Here is a 20878-nt window from a genome sequence, read left to right as displayed (position 1 = left end):
TAAATTGCGATTTCTACATGCATCCCGTTTTGCGAGTCTTTAATAGCGATTCCTTAATAATCGCTATTAAGGACTCGCAAAAGAGGACTTTGATGAATCTGGGGATAGTGCTTACAGACTAAATAAGACGTACTGTGTAACAATTGAAGTATAAGTGCGAGTCCTCTTCGGAGGTTACGAATGAAGACAAGGCAGTACTAAGGAGGGACTAACAAGCCTATTAAGGAATCAGAAGCCAGTATCTATGAAAGTCAATGACACAAGCCAATGAAAAATATGGGCGGAGAGTGGGTGGAGCTTCAAATCCCTAACTCAACACAGCATGCTTCCTAGAGTAGTGCATGCGCTGCCCAGGCTCGCCCTAAAAATGAATTTGTCCTTGTGTAACGCAACTGTTGCTCATGCAAAGCGCTCTGATACCTGATACCTTCGGGTCAAGTTTGTGCTATATAAAACTACATTAAAAAAAAGTTCATAAAGGTTAGTATTGAATTATGCCTGGGAACAAACCGATGTGGCGAGGGCTAAACCTGCTGAAAGCCAACCCCCAATTCCAGTGATGGGGTCAGAACATGGTTTCTGGCAAAAAACACAGAACCTCAGTAGGGACCTATATTGCTTTAACACATTCTATGTTAAAGCAATATAGGTCCCTACTGAGGTTCTGTGTTTTTTGCTTCATTTGGTCTCCCCCCTCTGGACCTCAAACTAACTGGGAGAACTCTCTCTTTTCTTCAGAACATGGTTTCTGCCCTAACTCTTGTCGCAGAAGTTTTGTTAAGTCCGATTTCGTGCGGGCCCCTCCCAAGGAGAATATCTAAAGAAAAGGAGATAGAAAAAGAGGATTTTCCCATTGTAGCTTCCATAGGAAGTTTTACACTCTGGGCCCCATTAGGCTGCCCGCCGACCACCCTAGCGGTGCCAGGACCAGCCAGCAGTGGTGCGGTGGTCCCACCACATTAATTAGGATGCCACTGTGGCGGTGGCAACCCGCATTCACAACATTGTGGCAGGCAGTGCTCAGAGCACTGCCCGCCACAATGCTGTGAATGGCCGTTGTGCATTGGCATGCACAACATGACAGGCACCTTGTCCATGCCAATGTTGAGGGGGTACCCCCTCAAGTGCAGCCCCCCACCCGGGGGCCTGCATGCCTTTCCACCATGGAAAAGCATGAAATATGCCACATCATAATAATGCTGGCGGTGCTTGCAAGGCACCGCCACCATATTCAGGCCCTTTTCCCCCCGGTCGCATATCCGACCAGCGGTTAAGCGGCAGACGGTCTTACCGTCCGCCATGGAACCCCTCGCCATAGTAATATGGCGGGTGTGATAGGGGGCCATCAGCCCGCAATCCTAATGGGGCCCTTTGTTACTACAAAATTCACTGAACTCAATTACATCAAACTTGGTATGAAAATGAATTTACTCTGAATGCATGCTTTTGGTGGTTTGGTGTAAATCAGTTTAGAACTTTTTAGAAATTAGTATTAAACTAAGGGACCAGGCAGGGTCTTAAAAGTGTAATACCTTTGACCTTGACAGTTGAAAAGGCTTTTTTGGTTTGCTTATAACTTTAGCACTGTCTGGCACATATATTCACGACTTTTGGCAGACACTTTGCATGTTTATATTACTCCTTGTTGGACCCGGGCCTTTTTGGCTGGTTCACCCCCGAACTTTTTGCTTTTGATGGCGACCTGGCGTTCATGATTTCTGGCTTGGCGCACTTTTTCCCTGTGTCCCAGGGTAAAGTGCGTGCGTGTGGTTGGCCTGCCCTCCCATAGGAATGCATGGAGAATGTCTGTGTCCCTGGTAGTTCCTGATGCATGAGGTGTGCAGGCTCGAGTTTGGTATGTGCGGACTCGTGTGATTGAATGCTGCGCAATGATGTATTCGGCGTTTATGTGTTTAGTGTGGAAGTGCCCCTTCTAGACATGGGTGTGCGTGTGCAGTGAGTGTGCTGGCACGTGATTGGCTGGAGCTGGCTGGGGTGCCAGGCTCCATGAGTCATGATGGGTCTGCCCGGTGGTGAGTGTTGAGATTAGCATGTGTGATGGAAGGGAGTGGTGCACCTGGGACCTGAATAGGGCTGGGCTTTCCCCACACAATGCTGGCTCCACCCCATGTCGTGCGACTGATGACCCTAGCCTGCCTGGTGAATGGAAAGGGTGGCTGGGGAAAACTAAGTACTCCAAAACCTGCTGCGACTGGTTTCTCCCCCACCCTGCACCCTGAGACAAAGGATTTTAATGTATAAAAAGGGGCTGTGTCCCCTTGCAATCTGTTCTCTTCCAGGATCCTTTTGCTGAGGGGAGCTGCTGCTGCTGGGCGCCAGGAGGACCGCCACTGGTGACTGCCTCCCTGCCTGGAGGCCCAGTGAGCTGGCTCTGGACCCAGCCTTGCCCCCCCCCCACCTTGCTCTGCTGAGGGACCTTTTGCTGGACCTTGAGTTATACTCTTTAGCACTTGGGAGCGCTTTATTTGTATTCTAAGCGCCTGGGAGTGCTGTACATTGCTATAGCGCTTAAGAGCGCTTTATTTTCATTTCGCGGCTGCCCACGCCGCATACTGCGGTGTCTTTTGCCCTTCGGTGACCCCTGACGGGTGCCCACCCCGCCAGGGACCTGGTGCCGTTTTGTGCCTCTTAAGCGAGTGCCCACCTCGCTTTATTGTTGACGAAGTGGACGGGAGCTCGCCCCGCATCAGGGAAAAGAATTCACCGCCGGTCCCCGGGGATTGCTGAGGAGATGCTGTGCCCGACACCATGATCGGGCCGCGCTGTCATTGGCGGCCACCCGAGGCAGGAAGCCAGGCAAAAAGAGAGAAGACGTGGGCGGGGCCTATTCGTGCTCCGGGACCCACGAGGAGAGTAAGCCCGGAGCAGAGGGGAAGCGTGCTGGTTCCCCCGCCTGCCGCCACTAGCAGCCCCCGGCCCCCAGAAGCGGGACCGGGTGAGGAAGGGCCCGCTTGCAGAGAGGCCCGGAGTGCAGGAGAGAGAGGAGCCACCGCAGCCTCCGCCCCCGCTGTCAGAAGTCAGGAGCGGGAGCCCTGTAGCCCCAGCCGCCGTGAGACTAAGTAGAAAGGGGGGCCGTCAGGGCACATTGTCGGTGCCCGCGCCCCCCCTCCAGTGTGTAGAGCCTGTTGAGGCTCAGGGGGCAATCAGTTTAATTAGAGCCCAGAGAGGCTCAGAGGCATTTGTTAGATTTCGAGTCCCCAGGAGGGGGACTCCAACGGTGGGGCCATTTTGTGTGAAGAGCCCACGCGGGCCTAGGGGGCACATTTGTTCTTTGGGGCCCGAGCCTCCCACTTGCCCCACCTTTTGCTCATAGCCACGGAGGCTCTAGGGGGCATTTCTTGTTGGTAGAGCCCAGAGGGGCTCAGGGGACAATCAGTTGGTCAGAGCCTGCGAGGCTCCAACGTGGCCCCTCATCAGTGTACACAGCTGCCCAGCACTTAGTGGGCAGCTGCCACGTTTAGGCCCCCCTGACATTGGGACACAGGGCGTCCTAGCCCCAACAAGGCCAGAGGGCCCGGGGACAGTCACAGGTGGTGACTTATGTGAGTTTGGCGCAATTGTGTTTTCGTGCACCTCTGAATGTGTTTTGATGCATCATGTGCCTTCTTCTTACACCGCTGAATGTATGTTTATGCATTATGTGAATCGTTGTGCATCTATTGATGTTGATATTGTTGTTGCCTTAAGCTCTTACACTTTATTAGAAAGTTGTACAATGCAGCACAGCAACCAAAGTTGTTGTTCTGTGTTGTGCAAAGGAGGAAACAAAGCGCAGAGCTGTATCTACAACGGTATGGCACTGCTGCAGTCATCGTCTGAGCTGACGCTCAAACAGGCTGCCTAGCTATGTATAGCAGGTTTGACTGCAGGGCCCCCTTGTGGAGATAGCCTACTGCACAATGCCTTCGGACATGCAAAGCAGGGATTGAGTGGAGGTCTTAGTTTTCAGCTGGATCCTGCCCCAAGGTCCTGTAAGGGCAAAACTCACTAATCATTGTCTTTGGTGGCACACAGAAGTGGGCGAACCTAGCTCCTATCATAATGTCAGCCACTGTGCCAAGCCTCAAAAAGAACATAACCCACAAGTCAATAAGTGTGAGGCCAAGCCCTTCACAGAGCCCCATGCAGACCCAGTTCTCATTGGTAATGACCAAAACAAGCTCTGACCTCTGTGTCACTTTCCCTAAAATTCAGTAGCAGGTTGAAAGTCAGACTTCGAATTACAGTCCCTTCAATAGAGCAATAGTGATATCTATTTCAAAACTATTTCGCATTCAGTATAGAACCCAATAAAAAAATGTATAATATTAATGTTTCATGCTTTGAGATAAAGCATTTTGTAACAGAGTGTTTTTAGGTCTCGTCTCCGCTAGCGCATGTGCTAGAACGAAGTGAGAGCTTATGTAGGCACTTCAGAAATGCTCCGAAAAAGCGGATCACACACAGTGCATGTGCGACGGGCGCACGCTCATCGTTTGGCAGCCTGCGGCCACTGACAACAGGAAAGCGCTCTGATCTATGTCCCTCGCCTCTCCCACTCCCTCCTCTCACTGCTCCTGCTGAGCCTTACAAAGTAGTTGCATCTCAGCCACAGACTTCCTGGCTCGCACACCGAGCCGGGTGTTTTTTTGTCACTGTCCTTATCGTAAGTGGATCAAACAACACCACAAGTAGAGGCTACAGCAGTTTTCGATAGAGAGGTTAATTTAATATTTGGAAATATGTTCCATGCACCACTGAAAGAGTACTCACTCCAAATATGCAAATCTCTAAAAAAAAACTTTATAAATCTTTTTATTAAAGCATAAATCACACATACAGAACCAATAAGAAAATCTCAAGGAAACCAAGACATTACAGTACATCGGTACGAAAGAAAAATCAGAATAACATGTCCCACCTTAAAATCTCAGGGGTCAATGGTTTCGGGCACCTCCTCATCAGGACTGGGCTCAGGGGGGGTGCAGATATCTCCCCTGTGGCTGTTCCACGCTCCCCAGATCTTCCCCCATTTACGAGGGCACCCTCTGGCCACATATACCGACTTTTCCCGCACCATGCACCAGTCCAGGTCCTCCGCCCACTTGTTGACCCCAGGCGTCTGACTAGCGCCCCAGAGAGCTGGGCAATGTTAAGTTTGGCAACCATATTCGCCAATGTCACCCATTGTTTCTGGGACACATTCAAATCAGAAGGCTCCCAGACATTCAGCAGACAACGCCGATCCTCGGGCCTCAGCTCAATTCCCAACACCTGGCTCAGCTCCACTGGTATGGTCGACCTAAACTCCTGCACTCGCTCACAATGCCACAAGATATGCATTAGGGTACCATCTTCCGCACACCCCCTCCGACACGCACCACTATCAGCACGCCCCATGCGAACCAGGCGCGGTCCCGTAATATAGGATCGATGCAGGAGTTTCAACTGAACCAACCTCAGCCGCATCTGAATCGCAACCACCCTAGGAGAGGCCACCGCATCCGTCCAGTCTTCATCATCCAATTCCATTCCATCTTCACACCACTGGGCCCTGATCTTCCTCAGTGGATCCTCTGAATGATTCACCAGCTTGCGATAGATCAGTGAAATAGTTTTTTCAGGGATGTGACCATCTAATACTCGGTCCTCCAGAGGCGAAGCCTCCGGAAGAGCCGTATCCTTAGGGACATGGGCGACCAACGCGTGCCTCACCTGTAGGTATCGAAAGTATTTGTTCTGGTGCAATTTGTACTGGGCCACTAAGGACTCAAACGTATGGACCGTGCCCTTCCCCCACAAGTCCCCAATCTTCCCAATACCAATTAAGTCCCACTTGTCAAAGCCCTTCGACTTCCACATACTGCCCAACTTCTCCGAATTCAGTAAAGGGGGGGGCCAGCGTAAATCTACCCTCCCACCCCAAACATTTGTTAGCAACATGCCAGAGGCGCACCACATGGGCACTGGGACCCATCAGTGGGAACCTACTCGGCCTGGAGTACAAAGCCCTCTCCAACGAACCACCAGGCGCCTGACCCCGCTCCATTGCATAACCCGGGTCGCTAGGGATCCGGTATACTATGTTGTTCACTGCAGCCAGCTGAGAGGCTGTTGGACTTGGCCCTTCTGGCAGGTTCCCGCCTGACCTTGTTGCCTTTTGGTGTTGCCTCCTTGGAGCGATTTCTGGTACTTGCGCGCAAGCCAACCCCTCATTTGATCTCTGTGGACCTTATTTATTTGTTGCCTGTGCCATCCTGCTATTTATATTGTGCGAGGGAGCCTACCCCTCTCTTCAGCCGAGTTCACTGCTGCGGCGGAAGTCAGGCGCCTCCCGCCCGGGACATAGGCGGGGCGTGGCGTGATTCAGTTTCCGTTTCCACCTCTGCCTGGGGGAAGGAGAGTGTGTGTGCCACGAGGAAGAAAGGAGCATGGCGGCCGGTCGGCAGGGCTCCCGTGAGCGGAGGGAGCCCTGCGGCATCACGAGGCGAGGAGAAGCTGGGCAGAGCTCCGCCGGCGCCACCAGAGAGGAGAGAGGAGAGAGGAGTTCGGCGTCTGGCAAGCAGGGCTCCCGTGAACCGAAAAGAGCGCCGGGCTGCCTAAACATGGTCCCGCTGAGAGGAGAGCCCCGAGCCCGAGAGGAAACAGGGAGCCCCGCCCACCTCAAGCGAGGTCCCGAGGAGGGAGCTGGTGAGTGCGGGTTATCCGTGTTGGTTCCCCCGGGCGGCCCCACTTGGCAGCGGGCCGCCCCTGCATTATGGTTGGAGAGCCCACGATAGGCTCAGGGCCCCCATGGTGATCTCAGAGAGGCAGAGGAGCCTCGGGACACACTGCCGGTGTCCGCCCCTTCCCCCTCCCCAGTAGCGTGAAATGTCCCCCGGGGGCATTGTGGTATCTCGAGTCCCCCGAGAGGGACTCCCACGTTGCCCAGGGGCATTTCCTCAGAGTCCCCGAGGGACTCCCCCGAAGCAGCCGCATTTCGCCTGAGCCCACGAGAGGCCTCAAAGGGGCAATTGTGTATTTAGAGCCTGCGGGCTCCCACCCTGAGTTGGGGGCAGTTGTATGTCGAGCCCGAGAGGCCCCTACGCCATTTTGTCCTCCTGAGCCCCGAGGCTCCTGCGCCATTTTGTCCTCCCGAGCCCCGAGGCTCCTACGCCATTTTGTCCTCCCGAGCCCCGAGGCTCCTACGCCATTTTGTCCTGCCGAGCCCTGTGGCTCCAACGAAGGCCCCCATCATTCTCAGTGCCTAGATGGCTCCCCACCTTTGGCGAACAGACCTTGCCCAGGCCCGAGGGACACCCGCTTTATTAGGGGACCACAGTTATCTTCAGAGCCTAGAGGGCTCCGTTTGGCGCAAGTTGGTTACAGGGCCGGTGAGGGCCCATGGCGCCGTTCTCGTTCCAGAGGGCCAGTGAGGGCCCAGGTCACAGTTGCTTCACAGCTGCCCAGCAATTAGTGGGCAGCTGCGCCGTTTAGGTTTTTCTTTTAGGGGGACATGTACCTTGCCCTACCTTGGCCTTCCACAGCTGCGCAGCACTTAGTGCCAGCTGCAGCGTTCAGGCCCTGTGCTCATTCTCAGCTGCCCAGCAAGTAGTGGGCAGCTGCTACGTTTAGGTTCTGGCGCAGTGGCGCAACCTGGACCCTAATGTGACTTAAGTGCCTAAGGTGACTTATGTGCCTAATGTGACTTGTGTGCCTAATGCGATTTAGGTGCCTCTGGTGATTTATGTGCTAATGTGAGTTAGGTATTAAGGCTGTGGGGTGGTAGGAAATGTACTGTGTGTAGTATGTCTTGCGACCCCTGTCTTCCGATGCCTCTACAGGTGTTTATGCTTAGGAAGTGGTTTTGCTTAGTATAGTGATGCGAGCGAGTTCATGGTTCCCTGCGGGATATAGGCCTAGGTGGTTAGGATTGCGTAGGATGTACTTACCGTCTACCCGTGGTTACTGGTGGTGTGCTACATTGGCTATCTGGTGCTACAATTATTCCAAGTGCTGAGTCTACGAAGTGCTAATTCTACAGAATGCTAGTTCGACCAAGTGCTTATTCCGGATGGGGTTCCATGTGGCCCTGTCCTATGTAAATATCCCCTTGTAAATATAGCCCCACGCCAGATGGCATGGTGTACGTAAGGTGGTTACCACTGTAAGGTGTTTTGAGAATACAAAGGCATTTCGTGCTATAACCTTGTTTGGAGTTCCTTTTTGTGGGGAGCCTGGGATGTTGCTGTTGGTGGGTGCGTGTACACATACTTAACTCACAACGCCTCCGGGAACAGTCTTACTGCTTGGGTCACGGTACCAAGGGGGTGAGCAGGGGTTATATTTGGAGGGTAACTCCCTTGCCCTAACTAGAGTGGTGGTTTTTGTCAGTCTGGGGCGCCAGTCTCAGTCAGCCAGGAATCCCATTTCTAACACTGGCAGCAGCGAGAGGATAAGGATTTGTGTTTGCGCAGTACCGCAGCGACAACTGACTTCCCTACAAAACTCTGCATGTTAGATAATCACACGGAAGGGATTATTGTTCTTACGGTTGTTCTAAATGTCATTGCGTGGAAACGTGTCTTGTGCCCTGTGAGTTAGGTGTCCCTAGCCAGGGAAGGTAGATCATCCCCTAAGTGCTGTGGGGGTCTTTTGGGCTCACCAGTAAGGGTGGCAACTAAAGCGTGTCCAGTTGTGTGTCCCCATCATGTTCCCGGAGTAATAGTACCTGTGTCACATGGTGGTCAGGTTGAGAAATCAGGGGCGGTAGAAACCGTCTTACCAGTCCGAGAGGGGGTGTATGTGGATGAATGGTGTGTTGTGCTGAATACTTTGGTGTAGGGGCCCACGTCCTGTCCTAGAGGAGAAGGAGTGGGTGGGATTGCGTGTCTCCAGGTGCCCGAAACCCAGTAATACTTGGGTGTAAGTCCTCTGAGATGGGGAGCTTGCTGAATCAACGATAAGTGTGTCCTACCTACACCGCTGAATGTGTTTGATGCATCATGTGTCTTCTTTACACCGCTGAATTTGTTTTATGCGTCATGTGTCCTTCCTTACACCGCTGAATGTGTTTGATGCATCATGTGTCTTCTTTACACCGCTGAATGCGTTTTATACGTCACGTGTCCTTCCTTACACCGCTGAATGTGTTTGATGCATCATGTGTCTTCTTTACACCGCTGAATGTGTTTTATGCGTCATGTGTCTTCCTTGCACGAAGTCCTGGTGTGACCAGGCATCTGACCCAAGGGTGCGTCCCTCGGTTGGGGAGCCAGTAGCCAGTATGTCTGGATCTGGACACCAGGGCAACTGTACGTAGTGTCCTGAAGTACAAGAAGGATCTTCTGCCTAAAGAGGAGGAACCGGGTAAGCTGTATGGGAGATTGACCTGCAGTGGTTGCCTTCCTGCTGAAGGAGGAGAGAAAGTCTTAGATTTTGTTTTCATCTTGTAGAAGTTCTGGTGCGTTCAGGCATCTGACCCAAGGGTACGGCCCTCGGTTGGGGAGCTAGTGGCCAGTGTTTCCGGATCTGAACAGCAGGGCGACTGTAGCCAGTGTCCTGGCCGGTTTGTCTTCTAGGCGTACCCCTGTGGACACAGGTGGGGCTCATCCCGAAGGAAGAGACCCTGTGTTTCCCAGAAGGGGTGGTACGGGCCTAGCGGGGATCCTTAGGGTTCTTGGCTGAGTGTCGTGGTACTGCCCTGAGAGCAGATAGGGCCCACCTTAAGTGGAAGGACCCTGTTCTACATGGGAGGGTGCCAGAGGGAGTCTGACCCCTGGGCATCCGGTGAAATTAGATCCCCGGTGGTAGACCAGTGGTGGGAGAGAGTCCCTAGATTGGTGGGAGAATTCTGTTCTGGAGGGTGCTTCTCCTGGGAGAGTGCGCAACCCCAGCCGTAGAGGTAGGGTGGGGCCCTCTTGCCTGTGACCTCTGTTCAGCCTGAGGGTGCGGTCACTAGGCTGAAGGATCAGTGGTAGTTGTAGCCACACTGAGAGGGAGAGTAGAGAATAGCTGTTGTGTGCCAGGGGTTACTGCCCCCACTCTGTGAGTTGGTCAGGACCTGTGACATCTGGAGGGCCTGGTCCTGGCCGTGGAAAACTAAGGAGTACCGGTGGGGTGGCCTAGCTGGTCCTGAATTGTTGATATTTTTTTGGGGGGGTTTTCATCTCTATTTTATTTTATGGATGCTTGTCGGCGGAACAACGTGGCGTAGAACCAGAGGGTGTCCCTGCAGTGCGGGCCCGCGTCCATGTTCTATCGCCCAAAGCAGGGAAGCCATCACAGTGGTGATTGGTCTACCCTGCGTTTTGGCTGGAAGGGGGTTGTGTTGGACTTGGCCCTTCTGGCAGGTTCCTGCCTGACCTTGTTGCCTTTTGGTGTTGCCTCCTTGGAGCGATTTCTGGTACTTGCGCGCAAGCCAACCCCTCATTTGATCTCTGTGGACCTTATTTATGTGTTGCCTGTGCCATCCTGCTATTTATATTGTGCGAGGGAGCCTACCCCTCTCTTCAGCCGAGTTCACTGCTGCGGCGGAAGTCAGGCGCCTCCCGCCCGGGACATAGGCGGGGCCTGGCGTGATTCAGTTTCCGTTTCCACCTCTGCCTGGGGGAAGGAGAGTGTGTGTGCCACGAGGAAGAAAGGAGCATGGCGGCCGGTCGGCAGGGCTCCCGTGAGCAGAGGGAGCCCTGCGGCATCACGAGGCGAGGAGAAGCTGGGCAGAGCTCCGCCGGTGCCACCAGAGAGGAGAGAGGAGTTTGGCGTCTGGCAAGCAGGGCTCCCGTGACCCGAAGAGAGCCCCGCGCTGCCTAAAGGTGGTCCCGCCGAGAGGAGAGCCCCGAGCCCCTAGAGGAAACAGGGAGCCCCGCCCACCTCCAGCGAGGTCCCGAGGAGGGAGCTGGTGAGTGTGGGTTATCCGTGTTGGTTCCCCCGGGCGGCCCCACTTGGCAGCGGGCCGCCCCTGCATTATGGTTGGAGAGCCCACGATAGGCTCAGGGCCCCCATGGTGATCTCGGAGAGGCAGAGGGGCCTCGGGACACACTGCCGGTGTCCGCCCCTTCCCCCTCCCCAGTAGCGCGAACTTTCCCCCGGGGGCATTGTGGAATCTTGAGTCCCCGAGAGGGACTCCCACGTTGCCCAGGGGCATTTCCTCAGAGTCCCCGAGGGACTCCCCCGAAGCAGCTGCATTTCGCCTGAGCCCACGAGAGGCCTCAAAGGGGCAATTGTGTATTTAGAGCCTGCGGGCTCCCACCCTGAGTTGGGGGCAGTTGTATGTCGAGCCCGAGAGGCCCCTACGCCATTTTGTCCTCCTGAGCCCAGAAGCTCCTGCGCCATTTTTTCCTCCCGAGCCCCGAGGCTCCTCCGCCATTTTGTCCTCCCGTGCCCCGAGGCTCCTACACCATTTTGTCCTGCCGAGCCCTGTGGCTCCAACGAAGGCCCCCATCGTTCTCAGTGCCTAGATGGCTCCCCACCTTTGGCGAACAGTCCTTGCCCAGGCCCGAGGGACACCCGCTTTATTAGGGGACCACAGTTATCTTCAGAGCCTAGAGGGCTCCATTTGTCGCAAGCTGGTTACAGGGCCGCTGAGGGCCCATGGTGCCGTTCTCGTTCCAGAGGGCCAGTGAGGGCCCAGGTCACAGTTGCTTCACAGCTGCCCAGCAATTAGTGGGCATCTGCGCCGTTTAGATTTTCTTTTAGGGGGACATGTACCTTGCCCTACCTTGGCCTTCCACAGCTGTGCAGCACTTAGTGCCAGCTGCAGCATTCAGGCCCTCTGCTCGTTCTCAGCTGCCCAGCAAGTAGTGGGCAGCTGCTACGTTTAGGTTCTGGCGCAGTGGCGCAACCTGGACCCTAATGTGACTTATGTGCCTAAGGTGACTTATGTGCCTAATATGACTTGTGTGCCTAAGGTGACTTATGTGCCTAAGGTGACTTATGTGCCTAATGTGACTTATGTGCCTAATGTGACTTATGTGCCTAATGGGATTTACGTGCCTCTGGTGATTTATGTGCTAATGTGAGTTAGGTATTAAGGCTGTGGGGTGGTAGGAAATGTACTGTGTGTAGTATGTCTTGCGCCCCTTGTCTTCCGATGCCTCTACAGGTGTTTATGCTTAGGAAGTGATTTTGCTTAGTATAGTTATGCGAGCGAGTTCATGGTTCCCTGCGGGATATAGGCCTAGGTGGTTAGGATTGCGTAGGATATACTTACCGTGTACCCGTGGTTACTGGTGGTGTGCTACATTGGCTATTTGGTGCTCAAATATTCCAAGTGCTGAGTCTACGAAGTGCTAATTCTACAGAATGCTAGTTCGACCAAGTGCTTATTTCGGACGGGGGTCCATGTGGCCCTGTCCTATGTAAATATCCCCTTGTAAATATGGCCCCACGCCTGATGGCACGGTGTACGTAAGGTGGTCACCACTGTAAGGTGTTTTGAGAATACAAAGACCATTCGTGCTATAACCTTGTGTGGAGTTCCTTTTTGTGGGGAGCCTGGGATGTTGTTGTTGGTGGGTGCGCGTGCAAATACTTAACTCACAACGCCTCCGGGAACAGTCTTACTGCTTGGGTCACGGTACCAAGGGGGTGAGCAGGGGTTATCTTTGGAGGGTAACTCCCTTGCCCTAACTAGAGTGGTATTTTTTGTCAGGCTGGGGCGCCAGTCTCAGTCAGCCAGGAATCCCATTTCTAACAGAGGCCCAATAGTATTTACGAATGTCCGGGAGCCCGATACCACCATCGTACCAAGGAAGAGTCAACTTGCTGTAGGCAATCCGAACACTACCCCCCCAAAGAAGCCGTCTCTGGAGAGCCTCTATCTCCTTGAAGTAAGCCACCGGCACCAGGTCCATCGAGTTCTGCAACGCACATAGAAACCGAGGGAGCACCATCATTTTAAACAAGACCGCCCTCCCAAGCAGAGAGAGTGGAAGGGATCTCCAACGCTCCACATCTGCCCTGCACCTAGTCAGTGGAGCGACCAAGTTCCGTTCATACCGCAGCTGCGGGTCTAGCGTCACATATATGCCTAGGTACCGAAACCCAACTTTTTCTATGCGCACCGGACAAGACCGCGGAATAACCGGAGGATCCCCTGCCACCACAAACATCACCGACTTATCCCAATGAATGACCAGTCCAGAATACCTGCTAAAAATGGCTCAGACAACTAGGAAGACCCCGAACGACTCCTTAGGTCTAGTGAGGTATAGTAAGACATCATCAGCATAAAGTGAAATCTTGTCCTTCCACTACGACGTCCAACGCAAACCCCGAATTGATCTGTCCCAACGCACCCACGCGGCAAGTGGCTCCATCGCAAGCGCAAACAGCAGGGACGACAGCGGACATCCCTGTCTCGTCCCCCTCCGAGCTGAAAATCGCGGGACTTGCAGTTATTGACTATTATTCTAGCTAAAGGCTTGGAGTACAATAAGCGAACCCATCCTATAAATTTACTGCCGAACGCCAGCTTTCCCAAGACCACAAACAAATACTGCCATTCCACCCGGTCAAAAGCCATCGACGCATCCAAAGAGACCAACACCGTCTGTTCATGTATCTTCGAAGCGCCTCCTAGGACCCCCTGCAGCCGACGCAGATTCAATTCCGTATTCCGTATCAGTCGCTTTGCCCGATTTAACCTGCCTTATCGCTTGGGCCACTTAGTCATCCGTGAACGCAGAGTCAAGATAATCCCTATGGTCCTCCGACAGACGGGGCATAACTATGTCCCTAGCAAATCTCTACATTTAAGCGTTTGTATTGTCTACATAGAAGTTGCTAACAGGGCAGTTCATTCTTTTCTGCTTTTCCCTATTTCCCTCACACACTCCACTCCTTTGTGTCTCCTTTCTGGCCTCTCTCCTTCTTAACTTTTCATCCTTTCTCCTTTAATCCCATTTCCAACTTCTCACAACCCCTTCGAGCACTGTTATCTTAACATTTGTGTTTCTCTCTGTCTTATTGATGTCTGCCCTGCCACCATTTACTTCGGACCCTCACACACCCTCACCCTCACACACCCTCACACCCTCTCACCCTCACACACCCTCACTCACCCTCACACCCTCACCCTCACACACCCTCACTCACCCTCACACCCTTACCCTCACACCCCCTCACCCTCAAGCCCCATCAACCTCACACCCTCACCCTCACCCTCACACACCCCTTGACCCTCACACCCCCTCAATCTCACACACACTCACCCTATCACCCTCAAACACCCTCTCACCCTCACACACTTCCTCACCCTCACACCCCCTCACCCTCTCACCCCCTCACCCTTACACACACCCTCACTCTCACACACCCTCACCCTCACAACCCCTCACCCTTACACACCCTCTCACCCTCACACACACCCTCACCCTCACACCCCCTCACCCTCTCACCCCCTCACCCTCTCACCCCCTCACCCTTACACACACCCTCACTCTCACACACCCTCACCCTCTCAACCCCTCACCCTTACACACCCTCTCACCCTCACACACCCCCTCACCCTCACACACCCTCACCCTCACACGTCCTGTCACCCACCCTCACCCACCCTCACCCTCCCTCACCCTCACACACCCTCACCCTCACACACCCTCACCCTCACACACCCTCTCACCCTCACACCCCCACCCCTCACCCTCACACCCCTCACCCTCAAACCCCACTACCCTCACACACCCTCTCACCCTCACTCCCCTCACCCTCACACACCCTCACCCTCACACACCCTCTCACCCTCACAAACCCCCTCACCCTCACACCCCCTCACCCTCACACACCCGTATCCTCACACCCCCTCACCCTCACACCCCCTCACCCTCACCCCATCACCCTCACATACCCTCACCCTCACCTTCACACCCCCACACCTTCACACCCCCTCACCCTCACACACCCTCACACACCCTCACCCTCACACACCCTCACTCACTCACACACCCTCACCCTCACACCCCCTCACACCTTCACCCTCACACACTCTCACCCTCATACCCCCTTACCCTCACACACCCTCTCACCCTCACTCCCCTCACCCTCACACACCCTCACACACCCTCTCACCCTCACAAACCCCCTCACCCTCACACCCCCTCACCCTCACACCCTCACACACCCGTATCCTCACACCCCCTCACCCTCACACCCTCACCCTCAAACCCTCACCCTCACACACCCTCACACCCCCTCACCCTCACCCTCAACCCCGTCACCCTCACACACCGTCACCCTCACCCTCACACCCCCACACCTTCACACACCCTCACCCTCACACACCCTCACACACCCTCACCCTCACACACCCTCACTCACTCACACACCCTCACCCTCACAACCCCTCACACCTTCACCCTCACACACTCTCACCCTCACACACCCTCACCCTCACACATCCTCACCCTCACACCCCCTCAACATAACACCCTCACAACCCCATACCCTCACACCCTCGCCCTCACCCTCACACACCCTCACCCTCACACCCCATCAACCTCACACCCTCACACACCCCCTCACACTCACACCCCCTCAATCTCACACACCCTCACCCTATCACCCTCGCACACCCTCTCACCCTCACATACCTCCTTACCCTCACACCCCCTCACCCTCACACCCCCTCACCCTTACACACACCCTCACTCTCACACCACCTCACCCTCAAAACCCCTCACCCTTACACACCTTCTCACCCTCACACCCCCCCTCACCCTCACACCCCCTCTCCCTCACACACCCTCTCATACACCCTCACCCACCCTCACCCTCAAACCCCCTCACCCTCCCTCACCCTCTCACCCCCTCACCCTCACACCCCCTCTCCATCACACACCCTCTCATACACCCTCACCCACCCTCACCCTCAAACCCCCTCACCCTCCCTCACCCTCACACACCCTCACCCTCACACACCCTCACCCTCACACACCTTCTCACCCTCACACCCCCACCCTCACAACCCTCACCCTCACCCTCACACCCCCCCACCCTCACACCCCCTCACCCTCACACACCCTCTCACCCTCACACACCCTCACCCTCACACACCCTCTCACCCTCACACACACCCTCAACCTCACACACCCTCACCCTCACACACCCTTATCCTCACATCCCCTCACCCTCACACCCTCACCTTCACACACCCTCACCCTCACACCCCCTCACCCTCACCCTCGTCACCCTCACCCTCACACCCCCTCACCCTCACCCTCACACCCCCACACCCTCACACCCCCTCACCCTCACACCCCCTCACCCTCACAACCCCTCACCCTCACACCCTCACCCCCTCACCCACACACACCCTTACCCTCACAACACCACACCTCCACACCCTCACACACCCTCACCCTCACCCTCACACACCCTCACCTTCACACCCCCTCACCCTCACTCCACCTCACCCTCACACACCCTCACACACCCTCACACCCCTTCACACCCCCTCACACAACACCCCCTCACACTCCCTCATCCAACACCCCCTCACCCCCCCTCACCCTCTCACCCTCAACCTCACACCCCCTCACCCTCACACCCCCTCACCCTCACACCCCCTCACCCTTACACCTCCTCACACCCCCTGATCCTCACCCTCACCCTCACACACCCTCACCCTCACAGCTGCTCACACACCCTCACACACCCTCATCCTCACCCTCACACCCCCTCACCCTCACACCCTCACAAACCCTCATCCTCACACACCCTCACCCTCACCCCGTCACCCTCACCCTCACACCCCCTCACCCTCACACCCCCACACCCTCACACTCCCTCACCCTCACACACCCTCACCCACCCTCACCCTCACACCCCCTCACACCCTCACCCTCACACACCCTCACACACCCTCACTAACTCACACACCCTCACCCCCTCACCCCTTCACCCTCACACACCCTCACACCCCCTCACCCTCACTCATCCTCACCCTCACACCACCTCAACATCACACCCTCACAACCCCATACCCTCACACCCTTGCCCTCAACCTCACACCCCCTCACTCTCACACCCTCACCCTCAGACCCCCTCACTCCCCATCACCCCCTCACCCAGACACCCCCTCACCCTCACAACCCCACACCCCCACACCCTCACACACACTCACCCTCACCCACCCTCACCCTCACACCCCCTCTCCCTCTCACACTCACACCCCCTCACCCTGACACCCCCTCACCCTGACACCCCCTCACCCTCACACCCTCACACCCCCTCACCCTTACACCTCCTCACCCTCACACCCCCCATCCTCACCCTCACAGCCCCTCACCCTCACACACCCTCACTCACCCTCACACCCTCACAACCCTCACACCCTCACATACCCTCACCCTCACACCCCCTCACCCTCACACCCCCTTGCCCCCTCCCCCTCACACATCCTCACCCCCCTCACCCTCACACACCCTCATACCCCCTCACCCTCACACACCCTCACCCCCACACCCCCTCCCCCTCACACCCCATCACCCTTACACCTCCTTACCCTCACTCCCCCTCACTCCCCCTCATCCTCACCCTCACACCCCCTCAACCACCCTCACCCTCACAGCCCCTCACCCTCACACACCCTCACACACCCTCACCCTCATCCTCACCATCACATCCCCTCACCCTCACACCCTCACCCTCACACACCCTCACCCTCACACCCCTTCACCCTCACCCCCATCACCCTCACCCTCACACCCCCTCACCCTCACACACCCTCTCACCCTCACACACCCTCACCCTCACACACCCTCTCACCCTCACACACACCCTCAACCTCACACCCCCTCACCCTCACACACCCTTATCCTCACATCCCCTCACCCTCACACCCTCACCTTCACACACCCTCACCCTCACACCCCCTCACCCTCACCCTCGTCACCCTCACCCTCACACCCCCTCACCCTCACCCTCACACCCCCACACCCTCACACCCCCTCACCCTCGCACCCCCTCACCCTCACAACCCCTCACCCTCACACCCTCACCCCCTCACCCACACACACCCTTACCCTCACAACACCACACCTCCACACCCTCACACACCCTCACCCTCACCCTCACACACCCTCACCTTCACACCCCCTCACCCTCACTCCACCTCACCCTCACACACCCTCACACACCCTCACACCCCTTCACACCCCCTCACACAACACCCCCTCACACTCCCTCATCCAACACCCCCTCACACCCCCTCACCCTCTCACCCTCACCCTCACACCCCCTCACCCTCACACCCCCTCACCCTCACACACCCTCACCCTCACACCCCCTCACCCTTACACCTCCTCACACCCCCTGATCCTCACCCTCACCCTCACACACCCTCACCCTCACAGCCGCTCACACACCCTCACACACCCTCATCCTCACCCTCACACCCCCTCACCCTCACACCCTCACAAACCCTCATCCTCACACACCCTCACCCTCACCCCGTCACCCTCACCCTCACACCCCCTCACCCTCACACCCCCACACCCTCACACTCCCTCACCCTCACACACCCTCACCCACCCTCACCCTCACACCCCCTCACACCCTCACCCTCACACACCCTCACACCCCCTCACTAACTCACACCCCCTCACCCCCTCACCCCTTCACCCTCACACACCCTCACACCCCCTCACCCTCACTCATCCTCACCCTCACACCACCTCAACATCACACCCTCACAACCCCATACCCTCACACCCTTGCCCTCAACCTCACACCCCCTCACTCTCACACCCTCACCCTCAGACCCCCTCACTCCCCATCACCCCCTCACCCAGACACCCCCTCACCCTCACAACCCCACACCCCCACACCCTCACACACACTCACCCTCACCCACCCTCACCCTCACACCCCCTCTCCCTCTCACACTCACACCCCCTCACCCTGACACCCCCTCACCCTGACACCCCCTCACCCTGACACCCCCTCACCCTCACACCCTCACACCCCCTCACCCTTACACCTCCTCACCCTCACACCCCCCATCCTCACCCTCACAGCCCCTCACCCTCACACACCCTCACTCACCCTCACACCCTCACAACCCTCACACCCTCACATACCCTCACCCTCACACCCCCTCACCCTCACACCCCCTTGCCCCCTCCCCCTCACACATCCTCACCCCCCTCACCCTCACACACCCTCATACCCCCTCACCCTCACACACCCTCACCCCCACACCCCCTCCCCCTCACACCCCATCACCCTTACACCTCCTCACCCTCACTCCCCCTCATCCTCACCCTCACACCCCCTCAACCACCCTCACCCTCACAGCCCCTCACCCTCACACACCCTCACACACCCTCACCCTCATCCTCACCATCACATCCCCTCACCCTCACACCCTCACCCTCACACACCCTCACCCTCACACCCCTTCACCCTCACCCCCATCACCCTCACCCTCACACCCCCTCACCCTCACAGCCCCACACCCTCACACCCCCTCACCCTTATACTCCCTCACCCTCACACCCCCTCACCCTCACACCCCCTCACACACCCTCACCCTCACACACCCTCACTCACTCACACACCCTCACCCTCACACCCCCTCACACCTTCACCCTCACACACTCTCACCCTCACACCCCCTCACCCTCACACATCCTCACCCTCACACCCCCTCAACATCACCCCCTCACTACCCCATACCCTCACACACTCGCCCTCACCCTCACACCCCCTCACTCTCACACTCTCACCCTCAAACACCCTCACACCCTCACCCAGACACCCCCTCACCCTCACAACCCCACACCCTCACATACCCTCACCCTCACCCTCACACCCCCTCACCCTCTCACCCTCACACCCCCTCATCCTCACACACCCTCACCCTCACATCCCCTCACCCTTACACCTCCTCACCCTCACACCCCCTCATCCTCACCCTCACACCCCCTCACCCTCACCCTCACACACCCTCACCCTCACACCCCCTCACCCTCACCCTGTCACCCTCACCCTCACACCCCCTCACACTCACACACCCACACCCTCACACTCCCTCACCCTCACACACCCTCACCCTCACACCCCCTCACACACCCTCACCCTCACACACCCTCACACACCCTCACTCACTCACACCCCCTCACACCTTCACCCTCACACACTCTCACCCCCACACCCCCACACCCTCACACATCCTCACCCTCACACCCCCTCAACATCACACCCTCACAACCCCATACCCTCACACACTCGCCCTCACCCTCACACCCCCTCACTCTCACACTCTCACCCTCAAACCCCCTCACACCCTCACCCAGACACCCCCTCACCCTCACAACCCCACACCCTCACATACCCTCACCCTCACCCTCACACCCCCTCACCCTCTCACCCTCACACCCCCTCATCCTCACACACCCTCACCCTCACATCCCCTCACCCTTACACCTCCTCACCCTCACACCCCCTCATCCTCACCCTCACACCCCCTCACCCTCACACCCTCACCCTCACACACCCTCACCCTCACACCCCCTCACCCTCACCCCATCACCCTCACACCCCCTCACCCTCACACACCCACACCCTCACACTCCCTCACCCTCACACACCCTCACCCTCACACCCCCTCACACACCCTCACCCTCACACACCCTCACACACCCTCACTCACTCACACCCCCTCACCCCCTCACACCTTCACCCTCACACACTCTCACCCTCACACCCCCTCACCCTCACACATCCTCACCCTCACATCCCCTCAACATCACACCCTCACAACCCCATACCCTCACACCCTCACCCTCAACCTCACACCCCCTCACTCTCACACCCTCACCCTCAAACCCCCTCACACCCCCTCACACCCTCACCCAGACACCCCCTCACCCTCACAACCCCACACCCCCACACCCTC

The sequence above is a fragment of the Lissotriton helveticus genome, chromosome 4_1, assembly GCF_964261635.1.
Source record: "Lissotriton helveticus chromosome 4_1, aLisHel1.1, whole genome shotgun sequence".
NCBI lineage: Eukaryota > Metazoa > Chordata > Amphibia > Caudata > Salamandridae > Lissotriton > Lissotriton helveticus.
This window is presented reverse-complemented; position numbering follows the sequence as displayed.